The sequence below is a fragment of the Gasterosteus aculeatus genome, chromosome 15 (assembly GCF_964276395.1).
Source record: "Gasterosteus aculeatus chromosome 15, fGasAcu3.hap1.1, whole genome shotgun sequence".
Taxonomy (NCBI): Eukaryota; Metazoa; Chordata; class Actinopteri; order Perciformes; family Gasterosteidae; genus Gasterosteus; species Gasterosteus aculeatus.
Window position 1 is genome coordinate 12043769 of NC_135703.1, and position 19819 is coordinate 12063587.

General features: G+C 46.1%; 1 protein-coding gene across 1 annotated transcript in view; it reads left to right on the forward strand.

Annotated features, from left to right (window-relative positions):
- The window catches only part of plekhh1 (pleckstrin homology domain containing, family H (with MyTH4 domain) member 1), a 64804-nt gene that overhangs the window by 13775 nt on the left and 31210 nt on the right, over positions 1-19819 (forward strand). The window contains exon 2 of the mRNA XM_040199533.2: positions 18169-18234. The gene's annotated coding sequence lies outside the window, so the exon portion shown is untranslated. The remainder of the gene's footprint in view (positions 1-18168; positions 18235-19819) is intronic.

A 19819-nucleotide genomic window follows, 5' to 3' on the forward strand; every position in this document is an offset into this window, starting at 1 on the left:
TCAAACTTTCTCTCTCTTTTAGCTCTTTTCTGCGGATTTCCGAGGAAGATATCTGTCGTTATTTGCCACTTTGTTCACTAGTTTGTCGTTGGGTGGTGTCAGGTGGTGTACTGCAGGTTATCAGAGCAGATTCTCTCTCTAGGTTCATTTATATGAGTCGCCCTCTTCTACTCTTCTCTCTTCTACGACTGTGAGCTTTAAAATCAAATCGCTTTTGCTCGCCGTCGCCTTAAAGTCATTCAGAACCCGAGACTGAGGTCTTACTGAAGCGCTGAGCAGCACAGACGGCTCCTCTCGCTCCTCTCTGAGGCATTCACAAGGTGATGACAGGCGCAAGAGAAGAAGAGTGCGTTGGGGAGGAAGGGGACACCGGCGCCGCTTTCCACAGGATCCACCCGAAATTCTTGATTTGGTGTTGGTGACACGTGAGCGTCCTGCGTGCGTGCGGTGTTCAGGCCGGACACACACACACACACTCCCCCACCTCCCTGCTCTCGACACACAACCAAACAGCATCTACTCCTCCCACGCCGCGCGCCCGCGGCTGCCCTCGGAGGACCTGAAACTGGAGACGCAGCCGGCAGGAGTGGCCCTCCACCCTGTCTATTGTCTGCTCACAATGTGGAGCAGGACAGTGAATAAACAACGAACAGGTTCCTCACGAAACTCCTCGCACATTCCCCGCACGACACTTGCAGACCAGTAATGTGGGATTCCCTCACAGCCATGTATTTTTGGATCAAAATCACAGTAACATTCTTGTTTTTTCTCTTTTTTCTAAGTTTAAAAATGTTTGATGGCTGCACCCTTCATATCAAATCGCACTTTCTCATTCGTGGGTCGTAGCTGGCTAACAAAGCACTTTGGAAGGATTAGAAGAAGAATTTTCACTTCCAAAATGGGGCTGATCTAATTCATTCAAGAGCAGCTTTTGCAGATTGAGGGATGTCCTTGTGGAGCCGACAGGCCTCTTAAGGTTTCAGCTCCGGTGAACCCCACTAAACAGAAGACAAAGTCAGCGACTGACTGCAGAACAAGGGGGAGCTTTGAGCAGCTAAACATACAGATATTTCCCTTTCAAGAGTTGTCGGTTGGAGAATAACTTGGAGAAAAACTACACACGTTTGATCATCAATAATTCCACTGGGTGGAACATGATGAACTGGTGACTCTTTCTGCTGGCAACAGTGGTGGTCCTCTGCAAACTGTGTGATGTGATGATGTGGTCAGATGTTGGGATGGAAGTAACCCGGCTACTTACTATCAGTCCTAAAGAGCTTCGTGTTCCACTCATCCCCCTTCTGTTTGACACGTGGAGGAATTCCTCTGCACAGTTCTCTGCTGTGTGTTTGTTTTACTTCCAACGCAAAAAGCTCTCTCCATCTTACCGTCTCGGTCGCTGCGATCTAACTGACTGCAGCACGCAGCGGTTTCAGGGGTCAGTGGGGGGGTCAACGCACACCGGAAGTAAACAAATTTGCGTTAACATATTGCATCAATCTCAGCCACAATGATCTCATAGATTAATGCGTCAACTTCGACGGCCCTGGTGGAGCTTTGCTAACTTATTTCCCCTCAACGATCTCAGTAATGTCGGTGTCGTGTTTCCGGCCTCCTGTGATCCAATCAGCTCTATTTAGGTGCGTTGTACAAAACACCGACAGTAAAACAGGTAAAATCACTCTGGAGTGAGTTTTCATCTCAATGCTCTGGCAGAATTTTAGGACTTGATACTAAAATGACTTCACATCTTCTTTCAATGCTTTGAGCATCATAAAAACAAAATTTCCATCCCACTCCATTGGAAATCTCAGAAATTGTTAATTGGCGAGAGACAGGGAGTATCTGAGACATTTTAGCTTTTAGACTGACCCTTTAACGTCTGCGGCAAGTTATTTTAAGTGAAAGAGCATAAATCATGTTATAATCGTATAATTAGTTCAAGGGGCTGAATCTGTTTATCTTCTGTTATTTATTATAGCGGCTCATCAGTCTTGTGATTTCGCCTCAGTAAAAGCCACATTTTTCCACTGCAGTCTAAACATGGCTTCACACCAAGCTCCTCTTGAAGTCCCCTCGGCGGACAGAGGATCCGCAGAGGTCTCGCCGTCGCTGTGAACGAGACGGTTGAATTGAGTGACGGGCCGTCAGAGGGGATCCTTTGGAGGGGGGGGGGGGGGGGGGGGGGGGCAATGTGCACGCTCGGGGGGCTCAGAGGTCAGCGCGCCAAACAACGGCTCTGCTAGGGAAGTTTGTTTTCTGCTGAGGAGCCACCCTTTCATCTGTGCCTTGTGCCCCCCCGCTGCCCCGAACAAGGCTGTCTGTGTGTGTGTCTGATTTTGTGTGTGTGTGTATCTTATATCTGCCGGTGACCCTGTTTTGCCAGAAATGGAGCGAATACAATTAGAGATCCGACTCAGGTTGTGCTGAGCAGATCAAGGCTTGGACAGGTTTTGTTCGCCATCAAACGGGAGCGTCAGTAAAGGCAAATGAACGTCTATTTAACTGGACCGGCTGTATCACTACCCTCCCCTTTCCCAAGCCCACAATACCCACAGCTTCTCTTCTCTTACTTCTGCGCTCCAGATTTTTACATAAACCAGTGTTGCAAAAGGACACAGATACTGAAAAACACTGTGCGGGTTTTGGAATAATTTCTGGAATGTGACTTCCCTTGGGGGTGATGTCAGCTGGGCCACATTATTAGGAACTGTCGCAGAGCAGTAGAGTGAGCAGAAACAGTGGATGTCCTGTGGAGGAACAGACGAGTTAGGATCAATAGCTTGGAGACGTATGAGTGTTATTTTGAGCAGAGGCCAGACAGACACAGGCCTTTTGTGCAAAAAGATGAGAGAAGGACTGACGTTGCGTGAATGCGTTGCATGAGACGGGGTTGTCGCGCAGAAATGCACGCCAGCAAAACAATGTGTGTGTGAACGAGGATGCGTGGATGCATTTCCGTGCATGTGCGTGGGTTGAATCGCATGAGTGTGTTTCCATTTTGGTGTGTGTGTGTGTGTGTGTGTGTGTGTGTGTGTCCATCAGCGGCATTTTTCTGTGGAGAAGAAAGCAGCTCCCTGTCCCCTTGCTGTCCTCCGTCCTCGGTCTGGCCTGGTCTGGTCTGAGCACGGGCCTGCGTGGCTGGAGCTCTGTGTCTCCGCACGCTGAAGCCCGGCCTTGTTCCCAGCTGTTTGTTCAGCTGGCCCACCAGCGGGGACACCAGGGACTCAAAACCCCCCTCTCAGGCCCAGTCGGACACCTCCGCCGCTGCACCCGCCCAGGTCACCGACCCCCTGACCCCCTCGCCTGGGGGTTATTTGCTGCGAGGCCATCGTCTAAGAAGGGGGTGTTTTGTTCAGCCCTCATTCGGCCTGCAGTCTCCGCTTAGGCTCTTGTCATCAACGCCATTGATCTGCTCCAAATGAGCTGATTAGGGGGCCTGCAGTTTGTCCTGTTGAGTGGGCCGGCCTAAGCCGGGTTGAGCTCGGCAGGATGAGTGGGGGTCGCAAGGATGAGGGAGACGGGGTCAGAGTGCACACAGAGCAAACACAGTCGGGCATTCACGCTCAAGGATGCAACGCGATATTAGCGGTTGTTTGAAGAGGATTGGATCGGGCCCGTTCTGCTTCATGTGTGTATGTCGGTTCGAACCCCTGTGGCTTCAGTTGACGCTGCAGCTCTCAGATCAGTGTTGTCTCTGACAGCACTCTCCTTGATTTCATTAATGGACATCATGAACCCATTCCACTCCAGCGGTTTGTGTAGGTTCGGGCTGTGAGTGAGTTTGTGCATGCTAACGGCACCTTAGATGGGTTCAGATACATGTTGCTATATCAAGATGCTGCTTAACTCTCAATATTTAAACTGATCTGAGATGGCCTGGTTGTTTTAACCCCACACTGTGTCCCTGTCAGGTCTGTGTAGAGCATCAACGTCTGTGTGTTTTCTACAAAAGTGAGTGAGTGAGACACAGGACGGGGGGGGGTTTGGGGGTTTGGGGGTTTGTGAGGGCAACTCTCACGCTGTTCTGCGTAACACTAGTGTCTGTTTGGGATTAATCAACCGCAGCAAATTTGAAACGCTTTAAACAATATATCACAGAACCGTTAGAAGTAGTGTGTCACGGCCACAGAATCAAATGGCAGCCACTGCATATGCACCTGTGTGTGCGCCTGCATGTGTGTGCAAGATCATAAACACCCATGCATTATTGTGTATTAGTGTTGGTCCCTTTTTTTAATCAGCCTTGAATCCCTATAATTATAGTTTCAGGGTAATCCAACACCCCCGGCACTCCCTGTGTAAACTGAGTCCTCCCTCCTCCGGGTCAGGGATTAAGAATTCAGCCCCGCTGAATGAGCTGCACATTACTCTGAGCAACCCTTAACACTTGTCAGGGAGATATTAATAATATGAGAGAAGAGAAGTTTGTCTAAGGCCCAAAGATAAGGAGACGGGGCAGTTCCTGACAGACGAGACGAGGGGTTACCTACAATTACTCACACAATTTGTCACAGAAGCATAAACAGAGAAGCAGTGATTTGAAATAGCAACGAGTGTTGTATATCAGCGTAATAACGTTGTGCATATTAGTGGTTCAAGACTTTTTCATATAACTTTCCTTGGAGCTACAATAAGACCTTTGTAGTTTTGTTTACTTGCAAGCTGATATTTTTCACAATTTCAGCTGGTTTATGGTGTGAAAAAGTTTCTTTCAGTGGGATAGTGAGACTGCGAATGTGTTGTATGGATGTCATGTAATTATCCAGTGCAAACGAAGCCGTCTTTGTCCTGCCAAACATCTCTCTTTTTTCTCTTTTTTTTTTCTCTCTCGCTATATAGGCCTCTGTGCTATGTTGTGTCACAGGTCAAAGTTTACAGGGTTAGGGTGGACACTGTGTCCTCACATCCGTCTTCATTAGAGGTCTGGAAGTACTCAGGGACCAGACCTCCCCCTCCTCCTTTTTTCTTTTCAAAACTATCCGTCCATTTCTAATAAACAACTACATCACAAGACGGGGCTTTGCACTGTCAACACAGAGCTGCCTGACACGATCCACCCGTGAAATGCACTCTGCAGTAAACACTCAATCCCTCTGAGATGTTATCTCCGTGCTGAATGGAAGCTTTAATTCATCAGATGAGTTTCTTGAAAGATGATGCATTTGCTTATATAATTGGAGATGGATGGATATGGCAGGATATTTCAGAATTGCGTCACGCCTCGCCTAGTTTACGCATCCGCGTGTCCAACCGCGCCTACGCTCTCTTTACACGTTGTGAATTTGGAGTATGTCTTTTACACATAACAAACTTGGTGATGCCTTTTTTAAAGTGCACATTTTTGCAGAGGGAACAAAAAAAAGAAACATATAATAGAAGTTATAGCATCTAATTTTTACTTTTAGCATATTAGCTTTTTTGGTGTCATTTGGTTAGTTTTACTTCTTTCAAAAGTAACACGACTGACGGTATCAAGGTATAACACAGCAACTACTGATTTGTAAAGGGGCACTGCAGGTGGATTTTGTTGTTATTTTGCCATTGTCTCTATGAGCCAAGCTGATCGACTTCTGGCTGTAGCTTTGTACTGTATTGTAACTTCTTTCATCTAATTCTCAAAAGGCAAGCAAATAAAAGTACTTCCTAAAATGTCTAAGGAGGAATCAAAAGGAGCTGTCAGCAGTTTCTGCTTTGGATTTCTGATCCTGACTCTAACATGCAAGCCGGAAAAGAGCCGCCGTGGAAATAACATCGCGTCTATAACTTAAAATATCAAAGCGCCCTCTCCAAACCCGCTAAATGCTAACTTTATAACTCACTGAAACATGATTACTTCTGTCATGTTGCTCCCACTAAAGAAAACCTTCTGGGTTTCAGGCCAAAAGTTTGGGAAACCGAGGCCTATCGTTGAGGATCAAAGTAGAACCTAACTAGACTGAACTGGATTGACACAGACACTCAAACCAAACCAGACCAGAAACAACACATGCGAGGGGGGGGGGGGACTGTCCCTCATCCTCCCCAAGGACGTGACCCGAACAATGACATCACTGTTGGGCTGTTTGTCTGTGGCATTACCAAATCTGTGGTGAGAGCTCATCCTCAGGGAAAGAAAAAAAACAAAAAAAGCAAAGAAGCGACGAAGGGAGCGAGAGACAGAAGGGGATGGAAAGACGGATGCAGAGACAGAATCAGCCTGTAAGAGAGAGAGAGAGGGAATAAAAGAGAGAAAGCCTCGAGCCGCGGCTTGGCTGAACTCACCGTGAACCTCGGCAGATTTATTTTCTCCAGAGCTTGTTGCTCGCTCAAAGGGGGCCAGATCCACATGCCTCTCCCTGGGCCGCTGCGGAGCAGAGGGCCGGGATGAGCGGGCCGGGGGGGGGGTGGGGGAACGCGACATGGTTGTGGAACGCAAGGAGAGAGTTGCTGCAGTCTCTCCATCAACCGGGTGTTTCATTTTGAGGCGCTCTCATCGGCAGTGTTGGTGTGAGCCGATGGACGCCAGCTATCGGCCGAGTAGTGACTTAAGCGTTCTCATGGGGGGGAAATAAAATACGTTGTGAATCAGAAGGAACACAGTCAATTGTGTCCAACTTTATGTCTAATCCAACTGACAGATCTTACAAATTTTGTCCCGCTGTTCCATTCACAGCATTTCTTAATCTTGATCTATGATTATATCCATGCGGTGGCATCGTGGTCGAGGGGGTGGTTGTACTTCAAAAGGTAATGGGCAACAATAGCAGGTGAAATCCCCCAAAGCCCGTGCGGCTATAGGTAGGGACGACTAGGCCACATCTCTCGTTCTGACAGATGTTTGGTCCATTTCTCCCAACTGGTTGTGTCCGTGTCCGTCTCAATCCCAGAAGAGATTTCTTTAACAATTTCAGTCCGGTTTGTAACCGGTTTGTAACTATCAAATGCATTTTTTGCTGCTATTGTTAATATTTTTAGGAGGTTACTGCCATTTGCTGGTATTCCTTCTGGCAGATCCCCTAAATGGAGCAACTTGCATGCGAATGTATAAGGACATGCTGCATAATTCTCCAAATGATTTTCCAGAATATTTGTATTTTGGAGCAGATCCAGAATATATCACCGCTGTGGTCGTGCAATTTCTTGAACCACGTTGTGGTTTACTTAAGCCGTAACATGATGTGGCTCACTCTCACGCCTGTAGAGGCAGGAAAACACAGACATGAATATAGACGGCGTCGTATGCAACTTCGGATTCATGTTACAGTAAAAAAGAAGAGAAAACTACGTATTAGGCCAACGTGAGGCAACATGACACCATGGTGGACTGAGTTTTACATGATTTGAACAGTTTTTTTTACATTTTTAAACGAACTCAGAGCACAATGACCTCACTCCAGACTGTTTCACATCGCTGCATGAAGCTCTATACATGCATTGCTGTGCTGAGAGAAGAACCTACTGAAGAAAACGGAACAAAACAGCCCCAAGATGTGACTTCCACAATCAGAGACTTTTGAAAAACAGGAGTTAGAAAAAAATGGGGTTTAAAGAAGCAGAGACGGTCTAATGAAATATACTGTGATTTAGGATCTTGCCCTTACAGGTAAAGTAAGGATATCCTATTGTTTATATTGTATGCTTACTTTGTATGATTAGTTTAGTTTACTTTAAATACGTTTTTTTTAAGTTTATAAAAATATACAATAAAAAAATATTGTGGTAGCACAGTACTAGATCACTAGCGTGTCAGTGTCACCCATTCTGCCGATGTGTATTTAGAGATTCTGCAATACTCCAGAAATGAAGATCCACCACTAAACACCATCTTTGCTTTTGTACCCTGAAATAAAGGTCACAGCGGCCATAATGCTGACGTGGCGTTTAACACAACAGCAGCCCCATCGCGTCCGTCATGACGGGGCTGTTTCTACCTCCGCTGCCAGTTTAAAACTACACTTAGATCAAGATAACCTGCTTCCTCTGCCTCCTTTAAGTGCTCCTAATGGTATTTGAAAGATTTCACAGAGCCGAGAGAAAACAACCAATGAGAGCTGAGGCTTTTCTAACAAAGTTGTCAATCACGGCCTCATATGTTTCCAGAAAACAGACATTTAACAAGGTTGTTCAAACAACCAAGCCAAAGCCAAGTACCTCCAAGCATCACTTGTCACTTCGGACCAACTCAATGCTTCAAAATCGCAGTCCACTAACCGGTGACCGACGTGGTCCACTTTGTATTTACAGTCTATGACACAAACGTGACGGTTCCCCCTTGCAGACATCGAACAGAGGCCCATCCCTCGTCTAGGTGCCCTGAAGCGCCAGCATACAAGGCCTCGGAGCATCCAAGAGTCCCTCAGATTCAAACAGGATCTCCACTGGTGCTGTAATCATGGAGGACAATACCGTACGCGAGCATGAACACTGGAGCCCACTGAGGAAGAGAGGAATTAACCGGCTGCCCTGCACCTCTGACTCAACTCTCTGTGAACCGCCTGTGGAAGCAGGGGTCAGCGGTTCTGGCTTTCGTATCATCTTTCCCTCCCACTCCTCTGCTGTTTCTGCTGGGGGGGGGGGGTTGGTTAAGGAGGGTTTTGTGGAGCAGAAGGGCTCTCAGCTCCTGATCTCAGCAGAGCTCGGGAGAATCTTGGCAGCTCGCTTTGTCTGACAGGTAACGCTCAACGCGGCCGTCCGTGCGGCCCAGCTGTGACCCGGAGAGGCAGGAGGTGTGAGGGCCAAAGGGCAGACGAGAGATAGGTGCAAAGCATTAAATCCTCAGGCCCGCTCGCTTGATTTGGACTCCTCTGGCACGTGTTTTGGATTTTACAATCAGGGAGAGAGGATGTGGGAAAAATAAAGGCCTGCGTGATTTACTTGGGTGCGACAGATGTTCCCTGATGTTGCTAACACCCAGTCCGTTATTTTATTCTGCCGACAATTTGTTTTTCTCTCTATAGTGGTGCAATTTTTCTCTTCCTTCTTCTTTTAAAAGTCTTCAACTGAGCTTATAGGGGAAGTTTTGATTGCGTTGGTTGTACAAGCCTGCTACATGTGTAGTTTTACTTCCCCAAGTGAAATGTTATTTTTGCTAATAGCAAAGTTTTAATATGCTGAATCAGTTGAATATATCACGTAACATTATGAGTTCAGTTATCCTGTGTGAAATCAAAGAGACAAACTGTGCAGCCAATTCAAGGCCACATATAGCAGGCAGAAATGTGGGTTAATGTTAATTAAATGAGACATACATATGGATATGGTTATTTGATTGATCGATGCAGAGATTCGTTCTGGACATTTCACTGAACATTATAAAGCTTAAATGAGGTGCTGGAACAAGGAGACACTGAACATGTTGACCGGGACAGAGTGGAATAATGGGGCTGCACAATAAGCTGCAAACACCACGTTGACATATTATCACCTTTTATACTTTAGCAAGGACTCGAGCTCAAAACAAAGTAACTTTTAATAACTAAAAATACAAAATGCTTGTCAGCAAGCAGGAACCAGATCACAGCAACATCACACACAACCCAAACACGACACAAAGGGACACACATGGTGTAAATACACTGAGGAGGTACAATAACAAGGGAGAGAAAAAACAGAACCAAATGATTCACCTCCACTGAATAGGCCTCCAACTCGCAGTGAAAGGCCGACACTTTCATTCATTTGGAGATATAAAAAAGATATTAAAACACTGCGGTGCTCGTTGATGCATTTCTATGGGACCAAGATTGGGTCTAAATGAAAGAGAAGTCTGAATGTGCCAATAACCCTCGTGTGATCAATCGTGCAAAGAGCCACCGAAACATCCCATCACATCGCAACCAGCAAACGTTAACACGTGAAGACGGGCAGTGCTGTTTTTCTTTATTTCGAAGGCTCATCGGTGTTCGTGCGCACACTCAAGGTAAGAGGAGCAGAAGGAGCAGATCAAAGATGAGGTGGGCGAAGCGCTGGGACACCCACCTCCTCATAAACAGGGGGATCTCCTTACCGAAAACAAAGAGGCATCGAGCAGCCAAACCACATCCAGCGGAACAGGGAGGGCTGAAAGGGGGGGGGGGGGGGGGGAGAGAACACGTTACAGGGGCGGAAAGGTAGAGCAAAATCAGTCATTACTGTAATTACAACCTGAGCCCACTTACTCTCTCACTCAGTGGGAGGAGAGGAGAGAAGGAAAGAGGGAGAGAGGGGAGGTTAGAGCGGCCCAACGGAGGCGTTACCACACAACTCGTCCCGCTTCTTTCTTCAGGGGAACACGCACATAAACACGTTAACGCAGAAGAACGGACGCGCTGCAGGCCCCCCTCCCCTCCCCTCCCCCCCCGGAACCAGTCAGTAATGCGGTTTATGTCGGTAAATGAAATGAGCTATGAAAGGCTCGTCTAACTGTCTTCACCGGGGTATTTATTTTCACTCCCCGCTCTGAGTCACGCCGTCCCTCCCTCTGCTCATCAAACCTCCAAAGCAGAACAGTGTTGGACTGGAGGATAAACACTTCTGAACTTTTTTCTCTTTTATGTTTCACTCATGTAGCACCAAAAACAAAGCTGGAAACCGATCCAAATTATATTCATGAAAAAGAAACTGTTTGCTGACGCGTTAGCCAGTTCACGGGAATCAACACTTACACATTGCGTGTGTTTAATCTGCTCGTTTCCTCCCGATTCCAGTCTGCATGCTAAGCTAAGCTAAAACGCTGCCGATTGTAGCAACAAATCAAATACATTTCATATCAGATGTTTTAAGTTTGAAAAAGAGAATTGCCACATCAAAGGGATCGTTTCTAAGCATCGACCTTGAGTTTTAAACTGGGAAGAGGAGTGTTTTCTGCTACTTGTTTTCTGAAGCGGGTTGGCTTGTGGCCTCCTCTGTGTTTCCCGCTCTCGTCCCCGTGGCCCCCGGCACGTCGCAAACGCTCGCCGGGCGTCCCGCGGGAGGGAAACAGAAGCTCAATGCGGAGTCAAGAGAACAACACCAACAACACCCACATTCTGCCCTTCCAGACCTACAGGTGTTTCATCGTTTCCAAGAAAAAAATCGCCTCGGCTCTGCTGACAGAGAAATACGATCCTAAGTATAGGAAAGAATATAAATCACGTGATGCTCAGTCTATGCTCGCGCGTGCATGTTAGATGTGTTACGTGAAGTACGTGTGGTCCGTCTGTGCGAGAGAAGAAGAAAAAAACAGAGAGAAAATGAGTTGTTTCTGCCACATTTCTACTTTGTTGTAGCAGAGAAAAAGCAAACAGTGGTTCGTTGTTTGCTTTGGCGTTTGTCTCCGTGATTGCCGGTGGTGGAGATCATGCGCCCCGGGCAGAAAACCCATTTGGTTCCACAGTTGGTTTTTAAAGAGCCGTCAACCAGCGGAGCACAAGTGCCACCTCGCGGACACGAGCGGTGCTGCAGTCGCTCCGCAGGGAGGCCTCGCTTTCCCTCCATCTCACTGGCTTGGATACAAATCACAGACTAACTGCACTCTTCACATTTGGGGATATGCATATTTTCTTTGCAGCCAAGACATATTCCATAATGATGGCGAAATATATAAATCCGGTAACCACAGAAAACGTACAACTTTGCGACACAGACCCGGTTAAAACCAGCTCGCAGGAGCCTAAAGAGCAGCTGCCGTTCAGAAACGGAGCGACATGAAGATAATCTGGTCCGACGCACCTTCATCGACCTCGTCTCTCTTTGAACAGTGAGCTCTGCAGCGAGTCACGTCGAGGTTCGAACACGTTGGTGGAGCTGTCGTTGTGGGTCATGAGATGAATCATGAGGTGTTGTGTAGATCCTGTTGTTCCTCGTGGTCATCGAATTGATTCATCTCGGCCTCGTCTCTCGTGATGATGGCTGCTCAATCAAAAAATACTTTAACTTTAACTCAAGGATTATATGAGGGGACCCCCTTGTGCCCCCCGTGAAGATCTCTCAGATATTTTAACACTCGGGTTATGATGTGAGTTTGCGATCATTTGTAGGTGTTTTTTGTTGTTACTCAGAATGTTTGTAGTGGTCAGAACATCTGCGTCCAGATGTCTGTTTGTCTTCCACTGACCTGAAACAACTCCTCTTCCTCCATAGACGCCTTTCCAAACTAAATCCATCTCTCAACGGTTGATTGTCCCCCCCCGAAGTTACGCCTCTGACCTTCTCTCCTTCCACCAACAAAAACTGCGGCTCCCGCTGCGGCCCATTTGGTTACACACATAGACGCGCGTGTTCCGCGGGAAACACACAGTTGTCTCAGACACAACCGGCGTTCCAAGCGCGCATGCAGAACCGCACATCTGCAGCCCAGATGTGCGCCGCACCGAGGTGCTGTTGCGCACAGGATGCTTTGCAGCAGCCCCCCCTGAGGGAGACGCAGTCCGGCTGCATCAGCCTGTGTGTCACTGCTTGTCTCCGCCCCTCGTTGGCCCGCTCCCCGGGGAGGGGGGGGGGGGGGGGTACGACCGTTGGCCCCCCGTTAATTCGGGGCAGATGTTGGGTGCTGAATCGGGTGTTGAATCGTCTCATCTTAATCTCCGGTTCTGCACTTGTCAAATGCGATGTGGATGTATGAAGTTAAAGGAGGAAAATGGGTTTCATTTGTCACACATCCATGAAGGGGAACCTCTGCATTTAACTCATCCTAAGACTCTAGTCGCTGTGGGCCGCTGTACTCTGCTGTGATGATCTCAGTCGTCCCAACCAATGACAGTTCATATGGTTCGTCTTTGAGATACAGAACAATAACAAAAGTACCTCGAGACTCAATATGTAATAAATCACGTTAATCATGAGATCAGAATAAGTACATCTCTGCCGTTCATACTGCTATAGATATCGTAAAAAAGGAGAAATATGTCAGTTTGAGAAACGATAAATAATGATAAATAAACCGATTTAACACATCATAATCGGTTTGCTAGTCAGAGTGTGGGAGCTCAATTCGTCCGTGGCTCTTGAGGAGCTGATACGAGAGTAGTAGTCTGGGAACACAATGCGTTTTCATCTTGGCCTCTAATGGAGGACAATATCTCTGCTGTAATGGAGGAACGGAGAATACCTTTAACTTTAATAACCCTGTCTACATACACTCTGTAAATAGAAGGTAAACATATAATATTGATATAATATATAAGACTTTGTTTTTATTTTAGTATCATCACCAAATGAGGCCGAAAGCATTTTTAAAACATGGATGAAATTAGACACACATCCTCCGCTAAATAAATAGACAAAAGAAAGAGCCTTTTAATGTCCTCACTAAGAAAGAAGTAGTGGAAATGATCTGCTTGCATTTTATCTTTCTTGGAAATAATATTCTTATATCATCATTTTTACAAAAGCATAGCTCAATAAAATAATCAGGTAGTCAAGTTAGCGTCAATTCATTTATGAGTAATATCCAATGACTCAGTATTCTCTAAACATTAGAACAGAAGGTTTAAAGGATACGATTATATTTTTTTCAACCGTCAAATAACACGTTTATGTGGGAAAAATGTCAAATATCCTGTGTCGAATATGTGATGCCCTGAATAGCAGATGAAAGGCAAAGCTGCTTTGGAAGCCTGACGTTTATCTCCAAAGCTGTCTCCATGTTGCAGGCTGCAATAAGCAGTTTGAACCACACATTCCATTATAAGCCAGTAATACAGGCCATTTGTTTTATCTTATGAACCCCCCCCCCCCCCCCCACCCCCACACTGCTGTCCTCTCCCCCAGCCTCTGTCAGTCCTGGCCATCTCCTTCCATGCGTCCAGATCTTTATGATCTGATTCAGACTCCCTGAATTACTCCATGCAGACCGGTGCACATGTCTGGTGTTGAACTTTCCTCCTTGAAGGCATTTCTTCAGGAGGTCCCTGCCGTTGGCCGGCGTCTTCCAGCCGCAGCGACTGTGGCCCTGACACCACCTGCTGTAGGCTCATGGTCAAAGAGAGATGCATATTGTGTGTGTGTGTGTTGGCGTATGGACGGATGCTTGTGACACACACACACACACACACACACACACACACACACACATAACTGACACAGCATGGGGCTCCATTGTGTCCAAATCAGTACACCAGGAACTGAATAACCAGTATGTCCCCCGTCCTTCACTCCAGTTGACTGAGTACGACGAGGTAGGGACAGCGAGGGACGGAGAGACGGAACCCCCCCCCCCCTTTGATCACAGTGTCCGTTGGTCGATGGGATGTGGCGTGCGCCCGGGGGTGCAGAGCGGCGTGAGGGAGGCGGCCGGGCAGAGTTCGGGGAGAGAGTGCAGGATTGTCTTGTCCCTTTCTTTTTCTGGATGCACACCCCCACCAAGAAGCCGATACCAAGGTCGTGACCCCCCCCCCCCTCCCCAGCCTCATGGAGGACGCTTTCTGTCCCGTGTCACTGCTCAACGACCCCCTTTTTAGCAACATGGATGTCGATGCGTTGGCTGGGGGGGTTGGAAGATGCTTCGTTCGTAGATTAAATCACCGACATGAGGCAGATCGACTGTGTCACTGTGTTTTAGTTATGGAAGCATCTGCTGCTGTGGTGTGGTGATAGTTAAGAAGAAAAAAGGAGCAAGAACGTTTTCTCAGAAATTGGGGGGGGGGTTGCAAGGGTTCTATTCAAGGGTCTGGTGTTATTTACGCTATTGTCATGAAAGAGCAGAACATTTGGTTAACGGGGCTGTTGTGTTTGACAGCTGCATCACATATTTTTCACGCGGTGAAGGCCGCAGCGATATCTGCGAAAACAGAAAACAGCATCGTCCGTTTCTATGTATAAAATGCTCTGAGGTCTCGGACGTTCATGTTTTTCTATGGCTCCAGAAAACCGAGGAAAAACACAATATTTCCATCATGTTATTAAAAACACAGTGCAATATGTTATCAATTGAGCATTTTCAACAACAGAAAACCAAGAAAGTCCAGTTATAGACATTACTGTTCAAGCATGTGAGGCCCCCGGAGTCTTTGTCTGACATCGGCCAGTCCAACAGATTATTCTGCTTAGTGGTCTGCTGAAAAAACTAAATTACATCAATCTCAGTCACATGACGGCACATTTCAATGCGTCACAGAATTTTTGCTAACACGATGCATGTTCCTAAATACATCTGTGTTCAACCAAGTAACCGCAGAGAGGGAGAGAAGGTTTACGTGTGTTGCACCATTCAACAGAGAGGCATTTGGATTACTTCAATTAGAAAGGCAATAAATGCACTAAGAGCATTGATACGTTATTCAACGTTGGCTGCTCGCAGCCGGTGAAGCCATTTCCGTATAAAGTAAAAGAATCATTTAAAAAGTAAAAGAGTCAAATTAAATACAGCAACACAAAATTAAGCAATAGTTTTTAAAGGTTGTTTTAATGCCAGCAAAGTTTGTATTAAATATTACACCTTCCCATCCGCCCACAAGAACAAATAAGACAGATTAAAAGTGCATTCATTTTATTCTAATTAGGTAATTAAGACAATTCATTTATTATTATGATTGAAATATCTAATTCTTAATTACATATAATATATCAGCTCTTCATTGAGCAAATAAAAACATAGTAAAATCACATAATAAATGTACAAACTTAACTTAAAGTACCAGTAATGTATATTACAATATTAACATGTTATTATATATACGTGTGTATCACAGTAATGTTGAGTTGATAATGCTGGGATGATTAAATATTTTGGATACTAATGAACTGTTTAGTTGCTTGTGAGTTGTTGTACGGACTGAAATATTTTCTCTGAAATGTATTTAAGTCCGATAGAAATGCTCAAAGAAAATACTTTGGCATTGTTCTTAACTTCAGTAATTTTACATAAGGGAAAATTTAAATAAAACAAGGAATCTATTTGAAAATCAATTAACCTGTGTGAGTTTTTCATACAAATGGGTCATTTGTCCTTTAAGAACGCAGGTCTGGCGGTCTCTCGTGGTGAAAATGAAGAAAGACTGGACACAAGGGACGGTCCCGTTAATGTCCAGCAGGGGACAGTATGTCCCTGATACAGTATGGAGTCCCCTACCTTCCTCTTCTGTCTCTCTCTCTCTCAGTCACACATTCTCTCCTCTATTGTTCCTTCTCATTCGTCCCTTCGGCTCTGCTGAAGTTGCCCACAGACTGGCGACGCCACGCGGGCCGGCGAGTAGACCAAACGGCGTGCGGGTCTCGAGCCGAGCAGCAGAGGGCTGTTTTTCCTCTCTGTGTCGCGCTGTCTGCTAGAACCATCACTCCAACAAACCCTTTTCCCCTCCTCTCCTCCCCCTCTTCTGTCTCAGTTTCTGTCCCTTCGTCTTTGTTCTTCAGCTACAAATCTCTCTTTTTCTTCCTCCCTGGAAGACAAATGCTGTCAGTCATTGACTCTAAGTGGTTGACGTCAGCACCCGGCTCGCTGAGACGAAAGACGCTGACATATGAAAAGAAAGGCCAGGTGGGATGAGGCCAACGTGTGTGTGTGTGTGTGTGTGTGTGTGTGTGTGTGTGTGTTCCTCTCACCAGACCTCTTTCATATTTCTCACATTTTTCCTTGTTAAAGAAGACGTTAGGACACAGAACTTGTGGTTTTTACATTAACCAAATGCAGGCGATACCCCAACAATATTCAATGGAACCACTATGGGGATCGTTTGACTTTGCATTTTTTGGTTTTCAAGTGACATTTATTGACATCATTTAATGGAACGTTTGGCACAAGCACTCATATTCCCCACTTGATTCATTTTAATAGCTTTATGGATCCTTTAGTTTTTGATTACTTGTCTAATACTTTGGTCAATGTCTAAATACCTGGAATAGCAACTAAGCTCAGCTCTGCTACTGCACTCATCTAACGGCAAGCACGGTTAACATCACCAGGATGTCAGCATACTAAGTGTCCGTTAGCATTGAGCTCAGTACCGTTGTGCCCGAGCCTCACAGAGCTGCACGCATGACTGTAAACTACGTAGGTTCTTTTATTTTATAATTGACAAACTGGGGAATCCTCTGGTCACGTGTCTTTTTTTGAGTCAACTACGGTGGCCCAGAGGAGACCGTAGTTGGAAAAGCATCCGCGCAGCGTTTGAGAGTGAGCTGGGTTTTTGACTTTACTCCCTCTGACCTGTTGGATCTCCCTTGAAGGCCCGCGTGGACCTCTGGTAGGTGGTTTTAACAACACTGCCAGTTTGTTATGTGTTTATACACTCGGTGTCTCCTCTCCTCCTCCTCCTGCAGAAGCTGGCTGGCAGATAACAAGCACCTCTCACTGCTGACTGGCCGGGGGATTTATAGCTTCACAAACAACTGGTTTCCCTTCAAGAGGTCATTTTTAGCTGTTCTCTAGGTTGCCACGTCAAAGTGACAGTGACAGTGACCCGTCTGCACTAACAGTGTTTGTGAATGTACAGCTCCTCCGTGCACTTTGTAGAATGTACATATGTGACATTTGCTTTCCCAATCAAGACTTGCTTGGCGTTAGCATGCGTGCCGTATGTTTGTTATCACGGGAAAAAAAAACAAGAATGTGTTGATTCCTCATCGGCAGCCTTCGCTCCCTTCGATCTATCTCTTCTGAACACAGAGCAACAGAGCGGTGAAGTTGTGTGTCTTCCCTTTGAGCTCACTGCGTGCTCCTGCAACAACAGATGCATTCACACAGGCGAGCCCAGAGGACTGACAGAGGAAGCGGACAAAAACAAAACATGTCTAAAGCTCAGTGCGGAGTGTGAAAAAGACTATTTTTATGCTCAGTGAGATTACCCTGCGGCCAAGAAAGAGTCAGGCCCCGAGCCCACCGTGAATCAGTGGATTGTTTTGTGTGGATTGTTTTGTGTGGATTGTTTTGTGTGGATTGCACCATTGAGATATAATGTGTTAATTTGTGAACTTTAGGGGTGCTGCTAGATCAGGATAGAACAGAGCCAGGCTAGCCGCTTCCAGTCTTTCCAGGCTAAGCTAAGCTAAGCTAACCAGCTGCTAAATGAAGCCCAATGCTGAACATTAAATACCCACCCAGATCCAGAGGTGACGTACCAGCAGACTTCATTACAGCTTCTTTCCTCTGACCGTGAGTCTGTTATTATCCACCCATATATACGTGATTTTTGTGTTTTGTTGTGTAGCAAAATAGAATTGCATGCTGTATTTCATTGTACAAATGGTATGTAAAAGCCTTTAGAATAACTTTGCCACCCGTTTGCCTTTCAGATTGATCCTGTGACCCCACATGAAGTAGCATTACTGCTACAGAAATGATCTCCACCTCGACCAACGGTGAGGCTTACAGCACAATCTAACTCCCTGGCATGGACCAAGCCAGTAGGTCTCAGCTGTAGTAAAGTTTGTTGATAATACTTCTCATATCGATAGCACCCGACCCCCACATCCTGTCTGCTCGTGTCAAACGGGACTCCAAGCCGTATCTCATCGCCCCTCCATGCAAAACCCCCTCCCTGTACGCGGCGACCGACGGCGTCCGAAACCTCCCCGCTGTGGCTGCAGGGTCACAGTTCACAGCGCCGTGTTTCTCCATTTCATGCTCTCTCACTCTGCACCGTCCCAGAGCTTACACAGCTCCCCATCAAAAGATCATGTAACATTGCCTCATCCTCTGTTTGTGCAGAGCGCCCTCCTTCTCTCCCTCCACCCTGTTCCACTGGGGCTTTATTTTTATTTTCACACATTATGCTCGCCTTCACTCCAATTCTATCTCTCGCTCCATCGCTCTTTGTCGCCATCCACTCTTCCCCACTTAATTCTCGATGTGCCACTGCGAACACATGGCGCATTGTGCCCGGACAGATCTTGTCTGTTGTCGGTGTTGACTGTTTAGTCTGCGTGAATCACCATGATGGATTGAGATCCCATTGATGGCCGCGCGGCGTTTCCATCGGCCCGCCCTTCTTCTGTTTTAACAGTCCTGATAATAATTGTCCGGTTGGTGACTTTCTGGTAAGGGAAGTGACAAAATCCTTTTAAGGTTTATTTATTTTATAACAAAATCTTTATTTGCGATACTCTACTTCCTGTTTAGGTATCTGAACATTAATGGAATACATTTTGGGAACGTAAGATGAGAACATTGATCCAATATGTCCCATAATGTCGCTACTGCTATTTTTTTATTCTCCTCCTTTGATTACGTCATTTTTACTGTTGGGGCAGTTTGCTGGATTACTTAAAATTATTAGTTTGACATTGTAGAAATCCCTTTTTGTGGGGTTTTCTGCAGACTATGAAAGACAGACTATGAAAGCGACACTTCAGGAAGTCACTGATTCTGACCAAGGAATAATTTGCAAACAACACATTTAATTTATTATGGGGTTTTTGAGCTTCAGAGCTGTTTGGAGGCTAAATGTGTTTTAGACATAGCCATGAAGCACCCACTAATCTTCGTGCCGAGCGGAGATAAACAGCTGCTGGCTGTTGCGCCACACGAGAGAGGTATCATCTAACTCCTCTGCCAGAAAGGGAACAAGCGTACTTCTCAAAATGTAAAAATCTTCCTTTTAGCATCCTGCCCTGCAGGCAGCTGCTAAACATCTTTTTTGGACGGGCTCTGTTAAATGAGACCTGAAGTCTGCAAGGTCAGAAGATTCCTCATCTGAACGCTCTTCGGCGGCGGCGCTGAACCCTCCCCTGTGAAGCACGCATTTCTGTTTTCTTAAACTCAAAATTCAAACTCCTAATTGCATAATCCAATAAGAGGATGGAGCTTTTAAAGTATCGGTTATGACACTGGAGGATTGTCAGGGTGAAATCTTTTTGGACTATAGCTGTGAATTTGTGACCACAGGACCAGAACGTGGCTAAAGTTTCACAACTCTAGTTGGGGTGGGAAGTTATAGTCAACAAT